Source organism: Macrotis lagotis, chromosome 3, assembly GCF_037893015.1.
Source record: "Macrotis lagotis isolate mMagLag1 chromosome 3, bilby.v1.9.chrom.fasta, whole genome shotgun sequence".
NCBI classification, from domain to species: domain Eukaryota; kingdom Metazoa; phylum Chordata; class Mammalia; order Peramelemorphia; family Peramelidae; genus Macrotis; species Macrotis lagotis.
In genome coordinates this window covers 11,834,616-11,860,108 of record NC_133660.1, presented here as the reverse complement: position 1 = coordinate 11,860,108, position 25,493 = coordinate 11,834,616, and the positions used below count along the sequence as shown (strand labels likewise).

The following is a 25,493-nucleotide window of genomic DNA, read 5'->3' as shown; positions in this document are numbered from 1 at the left end:
TATGAAAATAACTATAAAACACTATTCACAGAAATAAAATCAGATTTAAATAACTGGGCAATTATCAACAGCTCATGGATAATCCAAACTAACATGATAAAAGTGACAATTCTGCCTAAATTAAATTACTTATTTAATGCCATACTAAACAAACTTCCAAAAAATTACTTTAGTAAGCTAGAAAAAATTGTAACTCAATTCATATGGAGAAATAAAAAGTCAATAATATCAAGGGATTTAATGGGGAAAAAGTGCAAAAGAAGGTGGTTTAGCCTTACGAGGTCTAAAATTATATTATAAAGCATTAGTCATTAAAACTATCTGGTATTATCTGAGAAATAGCACAGTGGATCAGTGGAATAGATAAAGTGCAAAACGACAGCCGGGAATGATTATAGTAATCTCCTGCTGATAAATCCAAAGAGCCCAGCATCTGGGATAAGAACTCTCTATTCAATAAAAACTGGTGGGAAAATTAGAAGAAAGTATGGCAGAAATGTGGATTAGACCAACATCTCATACCTTGTTCCAAGATAAGATCAAAATGGGCACAGGTTTTAGACATAAAAGATAATATTATAAGCAAACTAGGAGATCAAGGAATAGTTTACTTATTACTTTTAGAAGACCAAGAAGTTTATGACCAAGTAAGAGATAGAGAACATCATAAAAAACAAAATGGATAATTTTGTTAACATTAAATTAAAAAGCTTTTGCACAGACAAACCCGCTGTAACCAAGATCAAAAGAAATGTAAATAGGGAAACAATTTTTATATCTAGTGTTTCTGTCAACAGTTTCTGATGAAATTTCTAAAATAGAGAATTCAGGGGCAGCTAGGGTGTGCAGTGGATAGAGCACAGGCCCTGGAGTCAGGAGGATCTGAGTTCAAATCCAGACTTGGAACTTAATAATTACCTAGCTGTTTGACCTTGGGCAAGCCACTTAACCCCACTGCCTTGCAAAAACTAAAAGAAAATAGAGAACTGAGTCAAATTCATAAAAAAGCCATTCCTCAATTGACAAATGGTATGTAAAAGCAATTGGCAAATGAGGAAACCAAAGCTATCTACAGTCATATGAAAAAATTGTTCTAAATCATTACTGATTAGAGAAATTCAAATTAAAGCATCTCTGAGGTACCACCTCACACCTGTCAGATTGATCAATATGACCTGAAAGGATATTGAGCAATGTTGGAAGGGATATAGGAAATCTGGGACACTAATACATTGTTGGTCGAACTGTGAAATTATCCAAACGTTCTGGATAGCAATTTGGAATTATACTCAAAAGTCAATTAAAAATGTGTATACTCTTTGATTCAGCAATATCAGTACCTGGTCTATATCCTGAAGAGATCATGAAAAAAGGTAAAAATGTCATTTGTACAAAAATATTTATAGCAGTTATTTTTATGGTGGCAAAGAATTAGAAATCAAGGGGATGTGCATCAATTGGGGAATGGCTAAACAAACTGTGGTATATGTATGCCATGGAACACTATTGCTCTTTTAGAAACCAGGAGGGACGGGAATTCAGAGAAGCCTGAAAAAATTTCCATGAACTTATGCTGAGTGAGGTGAGAGAACCAGAAGAATATTGCTCACACCAGCAGCAACATGGGGTTGATGATCAACTTTGATGGACTTGCTCATTCCATCAGTGCAATAATCAGGGACAATTTTAGGTTTTCTGTGATGGGAAATACCATCTGTATCCAGAGAAAGAAATGTGGAGTTTAAACAAAGACCAAAGTTTATTACCTTCAATTTTTCTAAAAAAAATTGTCTTATGTACTACATAACTTTGCTATTTCTAATATTTTATTTCTTCCTAAAGAATATGTTTTTTTCCTCTTGTACATTCAATTTTGATCAATGTAGAGCATGGAAACAATGTAAAGATTAGCAGATTGTCTTCTTTTGGGTGAGGGATGGGGAAGGAAGGGAGGGTAGGGAAAAATTTTGTATATAATTGGAAAAAATAAAATATGTAATAAAAATAATATATTACGAAAGCCATTACAGCATGTTATTATTAAGATAATACACTGATTGAGTCACATTTATGCCAGGAATGCAGGGCTGATTCAATATTAGGAAAACCATCATCATATTGACCATTTCAATGATAAAACTAAGAGAAAAATATAATTTCAAAAGATGCTAAAAAAACTTTTGAAAAAATACAGCATTCATTTCTTTTAAAAGTATAGAGAGCATCAGAATAAATGAATTTTTCCTTAAAATGATAAGCAGAATCTATCTAACCATCAGCAAGCATTTTATGAAATGGGGATAAAGTAGTAACATTTCCAGTAAGATCAGCATTGGATCAAGGATGCCCAATATCACCATTATTGTTCAATTTTATATTAGAAATGTTACCTTTAGCAATAAGAGATGAAAAAAAGCAATTGAAGACATTAGAATAGGCAGTGAGGAAGCAAAATTCTTATTCTTTGCAGATGAAAGGATGGTAATATTTAAAGAATCCTAGAAAATCATGTAAAAAACTAGTTGAATCAATTAACAATTTTAGCAAATAGTAACACAGAAAATAAATCCACATAAAACTTTAGCATTTCTACATATTTACCAACAAAGTACAACAGTTAAGAATAGGAAGAGAAATTGCATTTAATGTAACAGCAGGAAGCATAAAATATTTGGCAGTCTACCTGCCAAGACAAACCCAGAAAGTCTATAAAAACAATCATAAAACACTTTTCACACGCATAAAATCAGATCTAAATAATTAGAAAAATGTCAACTGTTCAAGACTAGGCTTAGCTAAAATAGGCTAAAAATGATGATTCTATCTAAATTAAATTACTTATTTAGTGCTATAACAATCAAGCTACCAAAAATATTTTATTGAGCTAGAAAAATATGGTAACTAAATTTATATGGAGGAACAAAAGGTCAAGAATATCAAAGGAATTAATGAAAAATGCAAAAGAAGGAGGCCTAGACACACTAGATCAAAAAAATGTGTTATAAAGCAACAGTTATCAAAACTGTTGGTCCTGGCTAAGAAAGATAGAAGTGGGTCAGTAGAATAGATTAGATACAAAAGAAACAGCAGCAAAAAGACTATTTGATAAACCCCCAAACTCCAGCTTCTGGTATTAGAACTCACTTTTTGATAAACACTGCTGGAAAAACTGGAAGATAGTAATGCAGAATCTTGGCAAGGATAAGCATCTCATACCCTGCTATACAAAGTAAGGTAGAAATGAGTACAGGATTTAGACATAAAAGGAGATATCACAAGTTGATTAGGAGAAAAAAGGAATAGTTTATCTGACAGATCTATGGAAAGGGGAGGAGTTTATGACCAAGAAGAGACAAAGAATTTTATAAAATGCAAAATTAATAATTTTGGCTACAATGAATTGAAAAGTTTTTGCACAAATAAAATCATTGCAACCAAGATTAAAAGGAGTGTGGTAAGTTGGAAAAAAATTTTACACCTTGTGTTTCTGATAAAGGCCTCATTTCTAAAATATACAGAGAAATGAATCAAATTCATAAGACTACAACTCATTCCTCAATTCCTAAATTGAGTCAAAGGATATGAACAGTCATTTTTAGATCAAGATCTTAAAACTATTATTAGTAATTTTTAAAAATTCTCTAAATGATTACTGATCAGATAAATGAAAATTAAAACAACTCTGAGGTACCACCTCATTCCTATCTGTCTGATTTATCAATATGACAAAAAAGGAAAATGATTAATGCTGGAAAGGATATGTGAAAACTGGAACACTAATGCATTGTTGGTGGTGTTCTGAACTGATCCAACCATTCTTGAGAGCAATTCGAATCTATGCCCAAAGGGCAAAACAAATTGTGCATACTTTTTGACCCCACAATACCACTACTAGATCTATATCCCAAGAGATCATAAAAAAGAGAAAAATCCATATGCACAAAAATATTTATAGTAGCTCATTTTATACTGGCAAAGAACTAGAAATTGAGGGAATGCCCTTGAATTGGGGAATAACTGAACAAATGGTCATATATGAATGTGATGGAACACTATCTTTCTTTAAGAAATCATGTGTGGATAAAGTTCAGAAAGGTCTGGAAAGACATGCATGAACTGATGTTAAGTGAAGTGAGCATAGCCTGAACACTGTACACATTAACTCCAATATTGTATGATGATCAACTATGATGAACTAGCCCTTCTCAGCAATACAATGATCAAAGACAATTTTAAAGCACTTTTGTGATAGAAAATACCATCCACATGCAGAGAAAGAACTATGGTGTTTGAATGAAGATCAAAGTTCACTATTTTCAGTTTTCAAAATTTGTTTTATCTTTTTCCCTTTTGTCTGATTTTTCTTTCACGGTATGCTTAATATGGAAATGTTTGACATAGTTATACATGCATAACCAATATTAGATCAATCTATGTCCAAGGGGTTGGGGGGTAGGGAAGAGAGGAAGAGAGAAAATGTGGAACTCAAAACCTTACAAGAAAATTAATGTTGAAAGCTATGTTTGCATGTAATTTGAAAAATAAATTAATTTATTATAAAAAAAATTAATCTCCTTGTCTTCTACTTCTCCTGCCTTCTCCTTCCTTCAAAAATTAACTGAGGTGACACCTTGAGATGAAACAAATCTTTCCTTCCTCAAATTTCTGGTAGCTGTTTTACTGCCTTATCTCAGAGTTCTTTGTATATGCCCATTATTTATGCCTCTTTTATGCCCTCCCCAGGCAAAGTTCCATGAGAACAAGGTCTTGTATATGGGGTATCTTTGTATCTCTTTTTGACCAACACAGTGTCTTGAATGTAATCTATAATAAGAATTTATTGTGTTTAATTGCTATTGAATTGAAATATATTATCACTTTTCAACTCAAATATATTTTGAACTATTCAAAATACAACATATTATAAGCTGTTTAATTTTTAAAAAATCAAATACTACTCCCTAATATAAAAAAAAATCTAGAACACATCTAAGTTTTCCCATAATTTCAGATCATTCTTACAAATAAGCTACTGTATAAGATGAATTATTCTTTGAGCAAAAAAAACAACAAATGTCTTTTATAAACAAATAACTAGTTTGAAATCAAGCTTTTGTGAATTTAAACAAATGGCAAGCGGAAAGGAAGTATAAAGAATGTCTTTCAGAGTAAAGAAAATTTCTTCAGGAGTAGTAAAATAAGTAAGGAAGAATCTTTAGGAAAGCCAAGAAAACATATCAGGAACTTTATAAAATTTGAATCTTTAGACAGTTGATATGTAAAAAATCTTTGTAGGGGTAAATGACATTTATTATAGAATATAGCTTTAGCTATAAGTTTAAATTTATGGGTAAGTGAATGCATTCAGCTGTAAGTTCCTGCATTTTATTTCATTTGAAGGATAAATGGGCAGGTAGGTGGGAGACTGCTGAGCCACTGATGCTGCCAAAAGTACACTGAAATACACAAATAAATTAATTTTTTGACCTGTGAATGAATTTTTCCATAATTGTATTCCTTAAGCCTGGATAATTTAGAAAGTTGTTATTACTTTATAAAAGTTTCTCCATACCTGCAGATTATAGTTTTCCCTGAATTAAAAAAGGGGAGGGCGATCTCATTTGAAAGGTTTTTAGATTCTTTCTCAAATGACCTAAAGGATGTTAGTGCAATTTAAAAATCAAAATCTTTTCAGAAATAAAACTGGGGATATTTTCCCCTCAGTATCATTAGAGTCAAGCATGAAAAGAAGGAATTTTGATATTGCTGGCTTATAAATAAGGTCAGTAATATTCAAAGTTTTGTATAAAATTAGGTATGAAAATTTTTGCAGTTCTAACTTGATTTGGTTTATAAGCAGGTTCTACTGTCAAAATCTTTGCTTTTCAGGTTTTGTGACTGTAATAAATTTGAAAATAAATGAGAAAATTCCCTGGGTCCTATATGGTACCGGAAGGCCTTGAAAACATGGCTCCACATCATTCTAGTCACACTCACAATTTTGCTTGTAAGCTATGTATGCATTGGTGGGAACTCGATCATTAGTTATTTACCATGCCTTTGGCCAGGGTTGCAAGACAAATGAGTGCTGTCCTGTAAAGTTAGCATTTGAAATCCAGAGCTTCGAAGAGGCAAGATCTCTCTGGGAAAACAAACAAAAAACAGAAAACTTTTCTTCCTTTCACCTGTATTCTATCAGTCATGCCTTAGCATCTGCCATTATTATGAATATATTTTAAAATTTTTTATTTACACTTTTATATACCAAAAGCAAATTATTTTCTAAGTGTGGAAATTGTCTCAAAAACCAATAATAAATTTTGATTTAAGTTAGATTATTTGGGTAGAAAGAGTCAACTCAATTTCAGTTCATTTCCTTCTACCCATGTTATATCTCTTATATCAAGTACCTTACTTATCATTGCCAAAATTTTTGTGATCAAATCATTTTCTTCTTTTAGATATACAACTACCAGTAATGTATTTCTGTATCTCCTCCACTATAAGGTAGGAGGTTCCTTTAACTTGCTTGGTATGTTGATCTCAATCCCTATCATGTTTAAAACATTCAAGACATATAATTTTGAATACTTAATAATTTTATTAAAACCCGTGAGGTAAATAATAATCATATAACAATTAACCACTTTATTAATAATGCCAGCATTTTTATTAATAAAAGGACTTTGAATGCCAAAGACCCTTCATTATGGTGGGCTCACAATTTATATGCTCTTGGAAGAAGGGAGGGTGTTCCTAAGGGTTGCAATCAACTTACATTTGTTAATAATTAGTGAAAAATGAATATTACAATGATAAGTGGACTAAATTACACTGAAGCATTTGGAGTATGTGATTTGATTCACTGAAATTTTGATCAAAGAGATTTATCAATTTCCATATCATCTATTTGACAAATTTTCCCAGCCCTGTATGAGCCAACACAAAGAGTAGAAATGCAGCTGTTAGCCTAAGCTTAAAATTTCTTTTACTGTCTTTGATTCTGTCTCCACACAGGTTGATTTCTGAATGGAGAAGGAGAGGGAAACAATTTTGATTCAATAATTAGTCATTAATATGAGAGAAATCATCATTTCTCTCCTACCTCCCTTTGGCAGTCTGATGATGCTTAAGGATTCCTTTCTGGATCATGTTTTTAAATGCACAAAATAAAATACAGGATTAAAAAGGAAAACAATCATACTGAAAAAGCCATCAAAATATTTTAAAAATTCTTTGATCTATTGAAATCTATCCACAGATCTCTTGGAAGTCTATAGATCCATACACATTAAGAATCTCTTTGATAAGAGAATGAACTAAGAGAGTTGAAATCCAAATTTCTCTACTTTAATAACCTTGGCAGTTCTTTTAATTTTTAGTGATAGAACAAGCTGAAATTGCCAGTCAAATAGAGATTTTTAATTATCTGTGGAATTCAATTACTTATGTTCTCCTGATGCTCTGATAGCTTGGATAATCAAGTATTGGTTGTCCCCGAATTGCATATGCTCATGTTACTTCAGGTCATTCAAGTTCTCTCCACCCTGGGGTATCTAAGGACTATTGGAGTAGGATTCAGGAAAACTGGCAGCACCATTTACTAGTTTTGTGGAATTAAGTAAGTCATTTTATTTCTCTGGGACTCAATTATTTCATCTTTCAAAAGGAATGGGTTTTAGTAAAAGACTTCTAAGATCTAGTCTAACTCCCCTATGACTTCTTCCATTCTCATCCAATCTATCCTACTCCCCCCCATCTCCCCCACCATCTGCCCTTTGGGATGAGCAACAGAAATACTGAGAGCATGAGGAAGGAAGGAAGAGTAAACTGCCAAGGATATTCCTTTCTCCCTTATTAATTCAACTACTGGTTCATCCAAGCCTGAGTCTCAGTCTTCTTAGCAGTGTCCCTGGACCAACTTCCATTTCCACCCAAACACTTCCCTCTTCAACTTAGAGTTCCCCTTTCTATGCTCTACTGGAGAGTTTCTTTCTCTGACTCAGCTGCATTCACTTAACAAACATAGAAGACTACTCATAATTGCTACAGGAGATAATTTCAGTTTGATTTCCAGTGAAATCCATAAGTTCCAGTTTTCCCAAAAGTTCATTGTCAGCATCTATGTGATGTTGGAAATAGAACAATACAGTAGAAAAATCACTGTCTCTAGAATCAAATCCTACTTCACATACCTGCTTACTCTTATTGACAAATTGCTCTACTTCCAGCTCGCAGTTTAATTATTTTCGTTACAACAAAATTTTGAAGTAGAAAGAGCAAGTATTAGTATTTTCATTTTATAGGTGAGAAAACTAAAATGATGTGACTTTTCCATGATCCTTTAGCTAATTCATAGCTGAATATCCAGGTCTCTTGATATAACGTCAAGGCATCTATCCACAATGGCACATGGACTCTATTTTCTTTTTCCTTTCTCCTCTTTTTACATATGTAGGGAGTAAGAGGAGCTAGGGAGCTAGAATGAATAAGCTGTCAATCATACATGGAACCAAGGAACCTATTGAGCAAGGCGAGGCAACTCACTTGGCCCTCCTTTGAAGGTACAGAAATTACTTAGCAGCTTTCTTCTTACCTTTCTTTATAAAATAACATTTTTATTTTTTAGTTTTAATGCTATTTTATTTTATTTTTTCTATTAAAGATAGTTTTCAAAATTGATCTTTTTGTAAGGTTTTGAGTTCCACCTTTTCTACCTCTCTCTCTTCCATCCCCTCTCATCATGACAAGCAGATAATCTGATATAAATTATATATGCACAATCATTAATAATGTTGTGGAAGAAGAATCAGAACTAAAGGGGAACAAGCATAAAACAAGTTTTAAAAAGTGAAAATGTTATGCTTTGGACTATTTTTTGTTTAGATGTGGATGTCATTTCCCAACACAGGTCTTTTATAATTGTCCTTGTTCATTGAACTGCTGAGAGGAGTTAAGTCCATTTTAGTTGATCATCACATAATGTTGCTGTTAATATGTATAATGGTATCCTGGTGATGATGTTTGTTCTTCATTCTCTTTTTTTCTTTTTTCTTTTTCTTTTTGTACAAATGATTTTTTTTATACATTACTAAAATTTCCTTGTTTAAGAGTAAACATAATGCCTCCTCCCTCCCCCCAATATAGACCCTCAAGAGCAATAAAGTAAAGAGAAAAAAATTAAAATAAAAAAATAAAAAATGTGCTTCAGTCTGTGTTTCAACACCTCCAGCTCTGTCGCAAGTGGATCATATTCTTTATGATAGGTCCATCACAAAAGCTACTTCCATATTTTTCCACTGTTGCCATTGCTGATCGCAACTACCTCTATTCCTACCTCCCCACTACCATATACTACATTTTCTCACTCCTTTCACTCTGTCCCTCTTCTTAGCTGAGCACAGTAGACTGATCACTGGTCCTGTGGCCAAGAGACCCTGAGCCCACATATCACCCCTAAGGCCTAGAAACCACCTGGCCCTGTGGTACCAGAGAAGCCATCTACTCACAGCCCCTTGCGAGAAATAAAAAAGAAAATGTGTTATATCTGACCACTCTTCCCCACAGTCCACCCTATCCTCCATCACTCACGTCCCCCCTCTTCCCCTGGCCCCTTCTCTCCTTTTTACTCTAGATGTCTATACCTCATTGAGTATATATCCTGTTTCCTCTCCGAGCCACCTCTGATGAGAGTGAAGGTTCCCCCCTCACCTTCCCTCCTATATCATTGCAATAGCTCATTATAATAGAAAAATCTTATTATATGAAATATATTAGCCTATCCCACCTCTCTTTTCTCTTACTCCAATTATACTTCCCTTTTATCCACTGACTTCATTTTTACAATATATTATATCTTCAAATTCAGCTCTCTCCTGTGCTTCAGCTATAAAAGCCCTTCTACTTGCTCTATTAAATGAGAAGTTTCTTAAGAGTATTATCAGTATTATGCAGGAATACATGCAATTCACCATAATTAAGTACTTCATATTTTACTCTTCTCCTCCACTCACCATGCTTCACCTGTGTCCTGTATTTGAAGATCAAACTTTCTGTTCAGCTTTGGCCATTTCAAAAGGAACACTTGAAATTCCCCTGGTTTATTGAAAGTCCATCTTTTTCCCCTGGAAGAGGATGTTCAGTTTTACTGGGTAGTTGATTCTTGGTTGCATTCTGAGCTCCTTTGCCTTCCAAAATATTATATTCCCAGCCCTATGAGCCCTTAATGTAGTTGCTGCTAAGTCCTATGTGATCCTGACTGCAGCTCCATGATATTTGAATTGTGTCCTTCTGGCTGCTTGTAATATTTTTCTCTCTGACTTGGGATTTCTTTAACTCGGCTATAATATACCTGGGGGTTGTTTTTTTGGATCTCTTTCTGGGGGAGATTGGGGGAATTCTCTCAATTTCTATTTTTCCCTCTGCTTCTAGGATATCTGGGCAATTTTCCTGCAGGAATTCTTTAAAAATGAAGTAAAGGCTCTTTTCCTGATCATGACTTTCAGGTATCCCGATAATTTTTTAAATTATCTTTCCTGAATCTGTTTTCCAGATCAATTGTTTTTTCAATGAGATGTTTCATATATTTTTTACTAATTTTTCATTCTTTTGATTTTGAAGTATTATGTTTTGACTTCTCATAAAGTCAACATCTTTCTTTAGTTCCATTCTAGATCTGAAGGATTTGTTTTCCTCAGAGAGCTTTCTTATCTCTTTTTCCATCTGGCCATTTCTGCTTTTTAAAGTATTCTTCTCCTCAATAACTTTTGTTTTAGTTTTTGCAAGGCAGTGGGGTTAAGTGGCTTGCCCAAGGCCACATAGCTGGGTAATTATTAAGTGTCTGAGGCTGGATTTGAACTCAGGTATTCCTGACTCCAGGGCTGGTGTTCTATCCACTGCACCACCTAGCAGCCCCATCAGTAACTTTTTGAACTGTTTTATCCATTTGACCTATGCTGGTTTTTAACATGTTATGTTCTTCAGCATTCTTTTGGATCTCCTTGACTAAGCTGCTGACTTGTTTTTCATGTTTTTCCTGCATTTCTCTCATTTCTTTTCCCAATTTTTCTTCTATCTCCCTCATTTGATTTTCAAAATCTTTTTTGAGCTCTGTCATAACCTGAGCCCAATTTCCATTTTTATTAGAGTCTTTAAATGCAGGAGCTTGTACTTCCTCATCTTCAGATTGAGTATTTTGATCCTTCTTGGGATCATAGACAATGTATTTATCAGTGGTGTTACTCCTTTTTTCTCTGTTTACTCACTTCCCCAGCCTGTGCCTGGTTTTGAGGTGCTTCCTGAACTTTTGAGTATTATTTGGTCACCCCCCCACCCCCACAAGGATCTCAGTGGTAGTGCAGGCCTCAGTGCAGACTTGTCCCCAGGGCACCAGAAGCCTTACAAAGCAGAGTCTTGATCCAGGTACAGAGGACAAATCTCAGAAGTCTCTTTCCACTCCCCTAACTTCAGTGGGCTGAGCACTCAAAGCTCAGTTGCCTGAGGGCTCCTGCTTACAGGTTCTGCCTGCTTCCTTTTCCTGGATCTGGGCTGCCGCCAGCCACCACTACTCAATGAGTGACCTGATGGCTGGCACTTGCTCTGGCAGAGGTCCCCCCACTGATCTTCCAAGTTGTGCCTGGTGCCCCTCAGGGTGTAGAGAAGGAAACTGCCCCCACTGCCCTGAGCTGGGGCTCCCAGGTGCCCTGGAGCTATCTCCAGGAGGCTGAAGTTCCTTCACTCTGGTGGGTGCCCCTGTAACACTGGGGAGTGGGGCCTTTCCACTATTTTCCAGGTTACCTTGTTCTGGAGGATTGCCTCACTGGACCCCTCTGTGGATTTTGTCTCTCAAAAATTTAATTAGGGTCATTATTTTATGAGTTTTGAAATATTATAAAGAGAGCACCTAAGAGAGGCTCTTCTCCTGTCACCATCTTGGCTCTGCCTGATAGTAAAACTCTTGAGAAATTTTGTTAATTTTTCCAGTTGGGTCACTTGTCTATCCTTCATTCTCAAAGAGCACTATGACATCAGTGGTGATGCAAGCACATGAATTGAAGTTGAGAGAGGGGATTACTGTGCTAAGTCATCTGCCTTACTTTTTCCTCCAGACCATCTGGGTCCAGTGGCCAGATATGAATCAAGACAATTGGAGATGGTCCCGGGTGTAAAGCAGTCAGGATTAAGTGACTTGTCTAAAGTCACAGAGCTAGTGAGTAACAGAGATTGGATTCACCCTTCCATCCTCTATATTCCATCCTCTAATAGAGGGAAACTGCATAACGTTGAACTGGAAGATGCCCAAAGGTAGGAGCAACTTGTTCTGTTTAGTTGAAATGAGGGAAAGCAGCAGTGGAGTGATTCTAAAAACCCAGTTTCTATGCTCTATAAAGCTTCTGGGTTCCCAAGCTCATTCCAAGTCAAACACTTGAGTAAATAAATGCTCCACCATACAGAAGGAAAGGGGAGAGATTCAGAAGGACAGTTTCCTCTTTCCAATCTGAACTGAATAAATAGTACAGAATTCACTCCATCTATAGTTTGGATTTGCAATTGACTAAGAGACTTGTGCCTAAGAAGGGACATTTCATCATAAAAAAGATTTACATCTCAAGGAGATGGTGGGGTAGTAAAAGGGAGAAAGATAATTATTCACAAGCACATTCTAGATACACTGTCTAGAGTATCCTAAATTCTCAAATACAGACAGAATTTGACTGTTTTTTTTTCAAATATTTGTGAAATGGTCTTTTTTTCCTTGAGTTATACTTTGTCAGTCATGCATGATATTTTAAGACCTGACTCATTTTTTTTTCATTTTGTTGTGAACTTGCTATGTGATTGACAAGGGTTGTCATGTTTTTCTATTTGTAATCTCAGTGGCTAGGATATAGATTTGTACGTAGTAAATATCTAAAAATTCATTCATTCATTTTTTTCTCTCTCTTTTCTTTCTCTCCTCCCTCCATCCTCTCTTTCCTTCCTACTTCCATACTCTTTCCTTCCTTCTTCTCCCTACCTTCTTTCCTTGTTTTTCCTTCTTCCATTCCTTCTTTCCTCCCTCCCTCCCTTCCTTCTTCCTTTCCTTTTTTCTTTTTTCCCTCCCTCCTTCCTTCTTTCTTTCTTTTTTATTTTTAAAAACCTCAAATTCTGCTATGACTTTTAGTCCTCCTCACTTAAAATATGTACATTTCAGCTTTAACTACAAAATTATAAATCGAGGACAATAATCTTGATCCTATAGTTAGAAAAAAATCTTTTTTTTGTTGTTTTTTACAAGCCAATGGGGTTAAGAGTGACTTGCCCAAGGTCACACAGGTAGGCAATTATTAAGTGTCTCAGGTTGGATTTGAACTCAGGTTCCCGGACTCCAGGGCTGGTAGCTGCTCCTTCAAAGAAATCTTAAAAATAATATCTCATATCTGCAATAACCATAGTTATGGTTTAACAGTGAATTTCCAATATGAGCAACATTCAAATTCATAATTTAACCATCCCTTTTCTGAACTATTGAAATAATTTTCTAATTGATCCTTGATGACTTCTCCCTCCACTTAATGTAGCAGTTTAATCTTGTCATTCCCTTACTCAGGAAACTTCAGTAACTCCCAACTGTCTTTAAAATCAGTAATAAATTTCTCTGTTGTCTCCTGCAATCTGGTTTGAGTCAGAATATTCTCTGCCCTCAAAGAGCTTACATTCTAATCTTGGGAAACAACATGTTAAATAGTAGACTACTTGGACTGGGGACCAGAAAAAAGTATCTGATAGAAGAAGGTAGGCTCTGAGTGGAATCTTGAAGGAAGTCAAAAATGAGCAACAGCCCATAGAAAGGTGGAAAAGCAAGCAACATAAGGAAGTTAGTGTTTGGTAAGGGGAATAAAATATAAAAAAATGGAAAGGCTAGGAAAGATTCAGGTTATGGAAACTTTTAACTGGGATTAATTATTAAGATCTTTGAAGGCCAAAGGGCTGAATTCTTATCTAATCCTCTAAGTAACAGGGAACTTTGGGTTCTCTTTGAGCATGGAATGTCATTACAATAACAATACTTTAGAAAATCCTCCTTTTGGTAGGTAAATGTAGTGGAGAGGAGAGGGGAGGGAAGGGGAGGGGAGGGGAGAGGAGAAGAGAGCAGAGAAGAGGGGAGGAGAGAACAAAAGAAAAGAGAAGAGAAGGAAGAGAGAAGAGAAGAGAGGTGAGGAGAGCATAGAACAGAAAATAGAATAGAATAGAATAGAACGGAACGGAACTGAATGGAACAGAACAGAACAGAATAGAATAGAACAGAAAGAATAGAAATAGATATAGAAATTGAATCAAATAGAATAAACCCAATAAGAAAGCTATTGCAAAGGCGGAGCCAAGATAGCAGAGTAAAGTCAGAGACTCTTGAGAGATCTCCCCCAAACTACTCTAAATATCTTAAAATAATAATTCAAAATAAATCATTGAGTGGCAGCGCCCACACAAAGACTGAATGAAACAATTTTCCAGGCTAAGATAACTTGGAAGATCCATGGGAAGGGTTTGTTACACTGGGACCAGCAGTACAGCCCAAGTCAGAGTGAACCAGTTCCAGCCATTCAGGAACAAACTATGGGGCACCTGGGTTTGTGAAAACCATAATGGTTTCCAGACCTCTCAGCCTTTGTCAAGTACAGTTGCAAAGATCAGTGGGGAAAAACTCTGCCTCATCAGAGAGTGGAGCCTAGTCTAGTGCGGGCCTCAGTGTAGACCTGTCCCCAGGGGACCAGAAGCCTTAAAAAGCAGAATTGGTCAGATAGAAAAGGAGATACAAAAGTTTTCTGAAAAAACAATTCCTTCAAATATAGAATGGAGCTCAGGGAAGCAATAAAACAAAGCCAAAAGAAAGAAAAACTTGAATAAAATGTGAAATATTCATTGAAAAAAAGAACTGACCTGGCAAGCAGAACAAGGGGGGGGGGGGGGGGAGATAATTTAAAAATTATTGGATTATCTGAAAGTCATGATCAAAAAAAGCCTAGATGTCATTTTTCAAGAGATAATCCAGGAAACCTTCTCTGACATCCTAGAAGCAGAGGGTAAAATGGAAATTGAAAGAATTCACTGACCATCTCCCGAAAGAGATCCCAAAATGAAAACTGCCAAGAATATTATAGACAAATTTCAAAAATCCCAAGTCAAAGAGAAAAATAATCCAGTCAACCAGAAAGAAGTAATTCAACTATTGTGGAAATGAACATAATCTCCCAGGGAAAACTATGGACATTCAATGAAATATGGGACTTTCAAATTTTCCTGAAGAAATGTCCAGATCTAAATAGAAAGTTTGATCTTAAAGTGCAGGACTCAGGTGAAGCATATAAAAACAGATATAGAAACAGCAGAGAAATTATGAGGGACTTGATGTTGAGCTATTTGTATCCTGCATGAGAAGATGATACTGATAACTCCTATGAACCTTCTCATTCATTTCAGCAATTAGAAGGAGCATATATAGACACAATGCTCTCTTGATGGTACCAACTAATAATTCCTTACTAACAAAACTAATTTTGTATCTATTCTGTAAATAATTATATGTTTCCTCTGATAAGATAGAAGCTTCCTGAGGAGAGAAAATGATTCATTTTAGTCTTTCGTTTCCTCAGATCTTCAAATACAGTTTGGTCCATAGAAGGCACTATATAAAAATATTTGTGGATTAATCCAATTGTTAAAAAATATTTTTCAGCATCAGTGCAAAAGAAATAAATATCTATAGATGAAGTTTGTCTACAAAATCACCTCCCTTTATAAGCTGCAGTTGGCTACAATAGGATAAAGACTCCTAAACTTTAGAACACTTGTCTATGTAGAGATCAGCCAGAGAAAGTCGAATATGTACATGCCTGCAGCCAGCATTACCTGAGAGCCATTAATTTCTCCCAGTTGCAGCCAATTCTTGCAGACCCTTCTGGATATGAAGAGGAGGTACATACCACCACACCAGAATCCCTACCCCACCCAGAGTCTCCTCTAAAGTCTCCTTGATTTGTCACCTAGATTCCTGCCTGTCCCCACAAAAAGCTTAGTTTTAATATACTTCAAAAAATAAAAGTAAAGACAAACAAAATATTACAACAATACCCAGAATATTTACATTAAATTCTCATAATGTGTAATACTACTTCTTATAATACTGTATCCTGAAGGGAACAGTACCCAAAAATAAGAAGAAGAAAGATCAAGGAGAAGAGAATGACAGTTAAAAGGATGCTTCGTCACAATCATTCACAACTTGTTCAGTTATTCCCAATGATCATAGAAAGGCATGTAACAACATGAACAAAATGATGAAGAGTGAAGTGAGAAAAGCCAAGAGGATGATCTAAAGTAATAGCAATATTGTTTTGAGAGTGATTTTAGGTGATTAAGTCATTTTAACTGTAATAAATAGACAAACTAAATTAAAAGGACATAAGAAGAAAGATCTATCTGCAGCCAAAGAAAGAACTGAACTGCTAAGCAGAAGTTTGTGTGAGTGCATGTGGGTGTATGTGTGTTTGTGTTTGTGTTTGTGTGTGTGTATGTAATAGTAGCCATCTGTAGCATGAGAAGAGGGAAGAAGAAAAGGAAAAAAAAGGAATTTACATGATAACTTTGTTGTGTAATTGGAGAGAATAGCAAGTTGTACAGAATAGATTTGCAGTTTCCTGAGCAATCGTCTTTTTTTATGATTTTATGAAAATGTTTGTTTTTCCATAAATTGAAGATATTAATAATATTACTGGATCAAAGGGTGTGCACAATTTTATACCCCTTTGGGCAAAGTTCTCTGTTGTTCTTCAGAATAGTTGTGCCAGCTCACACTCCACAGCAATGCATTAGTGTACCACTTTTTCCCATATTCCCTGCAGCATTTGTTATTTTTCTTCTCTTAGTCTGATGGGTGGAAAATAAAAAGGGACCACTTTCTCAAGGGTAGGAATATAACTGTTAATATATTCTAGATTTGCTTATCAATGCCAGAACTTTTATTTCTTGAGCTATCGTGATTGGAAAAAACAAAAATTACTTTCTACCGCCTCAAGAAACTCAAGAATGATATAAATTAAGTAGACAAAATATATATGAACTAGGGCTCAGTGATGGAGTCAAAGTATCAATCAACTAATAAATATTTATCAAGCCCATGCTGTACTAAGTACTGGGGATGCAAAAAAGCTTCAAAAGATAGCTCCTCAAAGAACTTAACATCTAATAGGAGATATGCAAAAATATATATACAAAACAGATAAATAAGAAGTAATAAACAAAGAAAAGACCCTAGAATTAAGATAGGACATGAGCTACTCTGGCTCTGATGAATATCAACTGTGGAATCATGGAAGAAGCCCAATATTTCTCTGAGCCTAAGATTTTTCAGTTGTAAGATAAAGAGACCAATACTGAAACTAACTATATATGATTACTGCAAATAAGAGATTTTGTACATGTTAAAGAACAGGATTGCTATAAATAGCTTTAATAACATCAGTAATAATTGAAAATTGCCTTAATTCCTTAATTGGTATGTGTTGACTGTTAGCTGAGACCTAAATTATCTTCAAGAAAAAAAGTTGATTTTCTCCAAGTTTAAAAATGTAAATTTAGATAAGAGTTCTGGACTTCCTTCAAATCTCAGATAAAATCTCACTTTCTAAAAGAAGCCTTCAGAGGCCTCCTTAATGGTTTGTCTCCATTGTTTATGTCCAATTTATCCTGTTTATAGCAAACTTAGTTGTTTGCACTTTGCCTCCTCCAAGAGAACTCCTTGAGAGAAGAGATTGCCTTTTTCTTAAAGCTTTCTTTGTAACCCTAGTCCTTAGCATAGTATCTGGCACCCTGCTAGACTGTTAATAAAAGCCTGTTTACTGGAATTGAATAAAATAGGTACTGTTTTTCTTATAGGCAATTAAGTAAATATAAAAAAAAATAAAATGTTAGCTTTTGCATTTTGATAAGTTTGCCAATAGAAATAATCAAAAGTTCAGAAGTATAGCTATCTTCAAGGTTCTTTGGGGTGAAAGAAATAACAAGAAGAGGGAATCTAAAATTAAATGCTAGAAAAACTTTCCTTTTAATGAACAGAGGCATTAGTATATTTAAAATCATCAAGGCTGTAATCTAGTTGTTATGAAGACAGACTGCAAAACACTGTTAAAAAGAAACGCTTAAAATACAGGAATAATAATTATCATTTCCTTGTATTTTTACAAATTTAAAGCACTTTTCGGGATAAGCTAACTGACCCTTTGGAAATTCCCTTAAGTATGTATGGACCTAATGAAGACTTAGAAGCTTAAGCCATTTTAGCAGGGCAATCCAAATCATCTTCCTAAAAATTCCTACTCTGCTACTTCTTCATGGTGTGACTAGAGTTCAAGCTCTGACAACTCCTATTGACTTAAAAAAAACTTTAAATAATGGATAATATAGCAAAAAGCCACTTAAATCTGAGCACACACTCCAGATGGAAAAACTTAAAAATATGTTTGTTTGTGTGTGTGTGTGTGTGTGTGCATGTGGGTCTATTTCCAATTGAAGCAAATACAACAATAACAGGAAGAAGAAATTGGAAAATGACTGCTACTAAATGTTTCTTACAGGAAAGAAATAATTAAAGAATAAGTGACTAACCCTAGGTCCTGGTATTCCACAGCCATCCACTCTTTTCTGGCCTGAGCAATCCTGCCTCCCTTTTAGTAGCTAGAATTTAGGCAAGAACTTCTGGATTAATGATGTGCTAGATCAAACACTCTTAACTTGGAGTCCTTAAACATTTTTAAAACATGTTTCTTAATGTAAATATTTAGCTCAATTAACTTTTTAAAAATTACTTTGAAAATTGTATTACCATGTAATTTACCCCATTGCAATTCTATAGATTTTAATTTTTACAGTTAAAAATTCATCATTCTGAGAAAGAGTCCAAAGGTTCTACCAAACATAGGGTCCGTGACACAAAAATGATTAAGCCCCTGTCTTAAAGGGTAATGAGTTCCTGGATCAGGTGAAGGCTTATGAATCAGATTAGCCCTGAGCCTAGAGAGAAAGGAAAAGCAAGAGCTTTACAGGAGAAAACTATGGAGTCCTCTAGGCAAAGTACTGATTATAAATATAATCATCTAGTTAGGGAGAAGAGAGAGAATTGTTCCAGCTTCATATATTTAGAAACAGAAGGGACTTTCAGGGTTTTCCTTTTCCAACCCCCATCTTACAAAGTAAGGAAACATGGAAAGCTTAATGGAGCAGGTCAATGTCACATAGTAATAAATGACAAAGCCACAATTTCAACTTGTTTTCTCTGGCTCCAAATCCAGGACTATGCTGCCTTCATCATCCCAAAGGACCTATCCCAAAGCCCTTTCCATCTAATTAAATAATAAACATTTATCAAATGTCAGGTACTGTAGGAAGCAAAAAGTATACAATACAAAGAATGAAATAATACCTACTAGTTTAGGGGTTAGCTTAGAGTCTGAAAAAAAGTCATGGAAAGGAGTATAGAGTACAAATGAATAGTAATAGAATGAAAAGAATGGTTCTTCTATATTGAAGTTACAATATTTTTGTAAGTGTTTTAATGGGACACACATCTTCCTCTTCCATAGTCACAGATTAAATTAATCCTTGATAGTATGAGAGGGCAATAGCAGGCATCATGTGCAGGGGCAAGAAAAAAAAATCATTGTTTCTAAAGGAAAAGAAACAACTGATGACCAGGGGAATAATCAAATTCTTATAATAATAAATATATTTGTTTTTATTTTTAAATTTAAATGAAACTGGATTAAATTTCCCCAACAAAAAAAGGTACAAATAGATTTAAAAATTCTACCAATTTCTTGAATATAACAAAACACAAAAACTGAAGATGGAATAAAAGTTGCAATCATTATTTAAGATAAGAAAACAGCAAAAAGTTATAGTAAAGAGACAAATTTAAAAAATCATTTTGCAAAAGATGCAATAGACAATGAAAATATAACTTTATTAAATAGATACTTCACAAATCATTAGCATCTAAATTCCTGAAAGAAAATCAGATTACAGAAAGGGATTGACAAAAAGTAGGAGAATTCAATATTACTCTTTCAGATATCAATCAATCCAAGAGAAAGTTGAACAAGAAGGAAAATGTCCAGCTAAATAAGTTATTGGAAAAATAAGAACTGACTGACTATTGCACGAAATAGAATATAAAATGATAGTTATATTCTCATCAACCAAATGTACTTTTACAAAAATGACCATGTGGGTAGGCATAAAACAATGATAAAAACTGCAAAAATGTGCATAGAATAAATACATTTCTATAGACCACAATACAAAAAATTAATCATGAATGAACAAAATATAGACAAAAGTTATGGATCACAATAGAGATTAGGTAATGACTGAATGAAAAATGATTAGTTCAAAGGATAAATCATATAGACAATAGTTATTATGCAAATCATGTTAATAATGAGACAATAAATTATGATAATCAGTTAAACTTTCCTCAGAAAATTTTACTGTCCTAAAAATCTCTTAATATTAATAAAATAGGAAACAGAAGACTTTTTGGACTGAGCATAAAATTAAAATATATGAAAATAACCAAAATAGAAAGCCTAATAAAAGTAAAAATAAATTTAAAAACTAAAGTATAAAAAGGAACTTGAAAATGAAAATTATACAGTTGATAATAAAAAGTAAATTTTTAAAAAACTGAAATTTAAAAAAACATTTTTCTTTAACTGATCAAGAAAAGGGAATTAATAAATCAAAATAAAAATCAATGAAATTTGCAGTTTACACAGAGTGAGGAAATAAAGAAGAACCTCATGTTACTAAAGAAAACCATATGCCAATAAACTGAAAATTTAAGGAAAATTGATAAATATCTAGGAAAAATTATAAGATACTCATATCAATAATAAAGAAATATAAATCACAAATGCCTCAATTTTGGGAAATGAATTTAAGGATACTATAAGTAAACATTGCAACATGATGAAAAATCTTCTTGGTCAGGTGAATTTCCAAGTAAATATTAACATGTAAATAATAATATTTATATTTCACATGCTATAATTAAGAATATAGATAGATGTTTATTTTAAGAAAACAAAAACTGTTCTATTATCAAACTAGATAAATAAAAACCGAAGAAATAAAGCTATAGATAAATTTTATTACTAAATATTCAAGTAAAGTTAAGTAAAATCCTCTCAAAAAGAATACTGAAATACATAAAGAAAATGCTTCACTTTTTAGATTCATGAAAGTCTGATTAGATATTAGAACAAACATATTAAAGCAGATAAGCAATATAACAAAACCAGAATTATTTCAATAGGAGCAGAAAATTCCTTTGACATATTACTGTATTTATTTATTTATTTATGTTAAAATATCTAACAAGTAAAAAAATGAAATGAACTTTCTTTAATATGATCCAAAGCATATATATTCCAAATCAAGAAGTAAAATTGCCTTCATTGTAGAAATTCTAGTTTTCGCAGTAGAAATAGGATTAAATCAATGATGTCCCACATTTTTATTTGACATTGTACCTGAAAGGTTAACTAATTATTTTCAACAAAATAATAAAATTAAATTTATCCATCTTTGCAAATGACATGAGTTTTTAGCATTTTAGCCAAAATTAAGATATAATAATTTTAAGCATGAACAAAGATACCCATTAAGATGTAATATTAAGAAAAGGATTGACATAAAATAAATCCATAAAGAGCTTCAGCATTGCTGTTTAGGGCTAATAAAATCCAAGAAGAAATGTTAAATTAAAAAAGAAAATCAGTTCAAAATCAAATACAACCTATATTTGAGGGCTAACCTAAAAAGACATGCAATATTTATATAAATAAAAATACAAATACAAAGCAATCTTTATCAAAATTAAATAAATTAAATTCTCTACTGCTGATATAGAATAACTGGGTAAAGAACAAACCATGAATTTTGTTTTGCTAGCGTATTTGAAACAAACCAATTAAACACAAATATTCTGAAGTTGATCAAAAACCTTTATCTACTGGTTAAAAATCAAGATTAACTATAAACATATATAGAGATAAGGACAAACAGGCATATGGAACAATTTTTCTCTTCATAACAATTCACTGGTGAATTTCAGAGAATAACTGTATTGCTTCTGTTTGTCTTTTGTTTCTGAATCAGAGGACCAATGACATGAATTTGGACCCAGTGTGTTTGACTCCATCATAAGTTGCACCTTAGTAGTCTGATAAAGAGAACATTCGGGATGAAGATGGCTCTGACTTTGTGGAACTCATTTTTTGTACTACTAAGGTTTTGCTTTGCCCAAGGAGTACATCTCCTTTGAGCAGACATGTGATATTGGGCAGTCCTGTGTTAATACAGGTGCTTTTATTGACTTGCTCATAAATTGGATTTAAATGAGGCAAGACCACATAAATGTTGGTCTTACTCTCTCTTGCTTAGTCATCAAAATTCAGTGTCATGAGAAAAATCAAAACATGTGGCTATGGCCTGGGATATAATGATTTTTCTTGGTGTCTGATATCTGGCCAAGTTCTAATCATTCTACAGTGTCTGTTTCAGGTACTTTCATGACAACTGGAATGAATTATTCTCATCTACCCATTCCTCAATGGGAAATCTTCACATACTTGGAGTAACTAACTCAATGAGAGATTTGACACCTGTTAGTTACCCATTTGCTGAGACAGTTTTACTAGGGTGTGACCTCTACACATGCTACAGCTTCTTGGAGCCACAGGTGAGAATTGTGGGTGACAGCTGGACACCAAAGACAGATGACTAGCCCTGCATAAGGTTCAGCAAGACCTCATGAAAGAGGTACCAACCGTTTCTGAAAATCCATATAGAATAATTCTACAAAAAACATTATCAAGGCATGAATTATTTGATGATAACTTATAGTTGAAGTTATTCCTCATATTATGAATAAAGAAGAAATTTAAATGTAGCATGATGGTATACAAAAATATTAGTTCCTTGAAATAAAAAAAATAAGTATATCTTCATTCATCATCAAAAACTGAATTAATTTATATACATATAATAAATAAAAGAACTAGTCTGAATCAATTTCATATTTGGAGTGAATGCAAGAATTTGGATTTAAATCATCTAGATGATTGGCTCAATCCTCCAACTCAAATGACTCATGGACACAAGCTAATTCAGGCAAGGTCTGAAACTTTTCACTCCTATGAGAAAAATCATTATTTGAGATATAAGATATTAGTGAAACGATTACTGGACTCAAAGGAAGAAAGACTGAATTTATCACTTGTGAGCCACTTATCTCTTTTTTGCTTTAGTTGATGAAGATCTCTTTTACATAAATACATTATAGCCATCCCATGCAATAACATTTCATTGCATTCTTTTCTCATAATTTTTCAGCTCTTTTCAAATTGATTAGTACTCACTTTGTTTCTAAGAATTTATTTAATGAGCCCTCATCTTCTTATATATAAAATTGGAAAATTTTATTAAAATTCAATTCCAATAGTTGTATTAAAAGTTACTCTAGGAATAATAAAGAAAAGGTTGCTCTTGTTGCAGCACACTATATGCAAGGAATAATAAAGTAAAGTCATTTAAAAATAGGTCAAGTGGTAAGAGTAAGAATCCTCAGATGACATAGAACAATTCCTGGAAAGTTCCCAGAATGTGGAGTAGAACCCCTATGTCACCTTATCCACAGCTATCACAGATCAGCTAAATATATATGAGTTACAATCTGAATTAGATTTGTGTTACAATATCTATGTCAGAAGGATCATGAATCTATTTTATGATGGGATATTAAACCACTTAGAAAATTCAAAGTCTATTATGAGACAAAAGAGATGGTATATATGAAATACTTTGTAAATCTTAAATCTATATAAATGTGACCTAAAGTGCTTTGTAAGTGTAAGTTATTATTAAAATGATTTATATATCAAAACAACAAAAATAAAAAAGGAGGAAAATAATTGGAGAGATATTTGTTGGTAATGCTTGATTCTTACCAATATAATAAAAACTGTATTCCTATATAAATTCATTTCAAGATTATATGCTATGCCAATCAAATTATCAAGGGAATACCTTATAGAACCATACAAGAGATTGAAATTCAGTTAAAAATCCAAAAGGACAAGAATCTCAATATGAAAAAGTCCTCATGATGTGACCACAATATTACTAGATCTCAAACAATTAGAAAGCAATAGATATCAAAACTATTAGGAACTGGTTTAGAAATTAAGCAGAAAACCATGCCAGTGGGAAGGAATACATGAGCAAAGTCCAAAATGAATTGAAAAAGATAACCTTGTGTTTGCTAAGCCAAAGGACCTAAATTCTGAGCATGAATGTATAATATGTTTTTTTCATTTAGCTTATTCTTTCTCTTCCTCCTGTGCATTCAAGGAATATAAAGTCCTATATTCCTGGGAAGACTCAGTTGATATTTTCAGTCTAAAAACTGAGAAAACCAAAAAAGTGGATAGGAAAAAATTGTTTATATCAACATCCTCCTCCAAGAGCAGTTGTGTTTGAAGACTTATGGATGTCAATTGAGAAATGTGCAAAAAAAGTAGTTAAATTGCCCCTTTTATTCAGAATTATATATCACATGGAAATTCAAGACTCCTCATCACTCTTCTTATATGTAGCAATATTCTTCATGGAGGCAAAGACCTGGGGAAAAAGGATCTTATAACTTGGGGAAATGACTGAAAAAAAACTATGGTTCATGAGTATAATAGAATATTATTTTTAAGAAAGAAATTATGAGTACATTGATTCAAAGAAAATATAGGTTGAGTTGTATGGACTGATTTAAAATAAAATGACCTGAACCAAGGAAAGACTAAAGACTAAAACAACAAAAATTAATGCAACTCTAATAGGAAGTCAAACTCAGGATATTTGAAAAATAAAGAACTGGAATTTAAACATACCTCCTTATCATGGCAAAAATGTGGAGATCTACCAGAATGTCATACATATAGATAAGGTCACTGTATTTCATTTTTCATTTAATGATTTTTCTTTGTCACAAAGAAGGGTCAATCTGTGAGACTGAAATGACTATACTGTATTCTTTTTTTTAAAGGATAATATGAACTGATAGAAGTGAAGAAAGTAGAATAAAAAGGAAAACAGACAATATCCACAGTAATGTACACAAAAACATCAACTTTCAGATTACCCACAATGACCAGTCTTGGTTCCAGAAGTCGAAAAATGAAAAACACTTCCTTCCTCTCAATAAAGAGGTGGTGAATTACAAATGTGAAATGTTGCATTGGTTATCAGTTGTGGTCATAAAGAACGTTTGTTTTACTTAACTGCTTTTCTTTATTACAAATAAAGGTTCTAGAAACTATGATAAAGAGAAGTCACAATGGTACAAAAATGAAAAGAATGATAAAGCATTTTAAAAAGAATATTGTGCCATAGAGAATAAACTG

General features: G+C 33.5%; 1 protein-coding gene and 1 long non-coding RNA gene across 3 annotated transcripts in view; one reads left to right on the top strand and one right to left on the bottom strand.

Annotated features, from left to right (window-relative positions):
• BANK1 (B cell scaffold protein with ankyrin repeats 1) overlaps positions 1 to 25,493 on the bottom strand; it is a 485,960-nt gene that overhangs the window by 418,731 nt on the left and 41,736 nt on the right. The gene's annotated exons all lie outside the window — the stretch shown is intronic.
• Positions 12,120 to 25,295, top strand: LOC141517273 (uncharacterized). Of its 2 annotated transcripts, none has more exons than XR_012476817.1 (3): positions 12,120 to 12,303; positions 22,600 to 22,777; positions 25,136 to 25,295. It is a non-coding gene; the product is annotated as an uncharacterized LOC141517273 (long non-coding RNA). The 2 variants fall into 2 exon arrangements; XR_012476818.1 differs by having other exon boundaries at positions 22,600 to 22,857.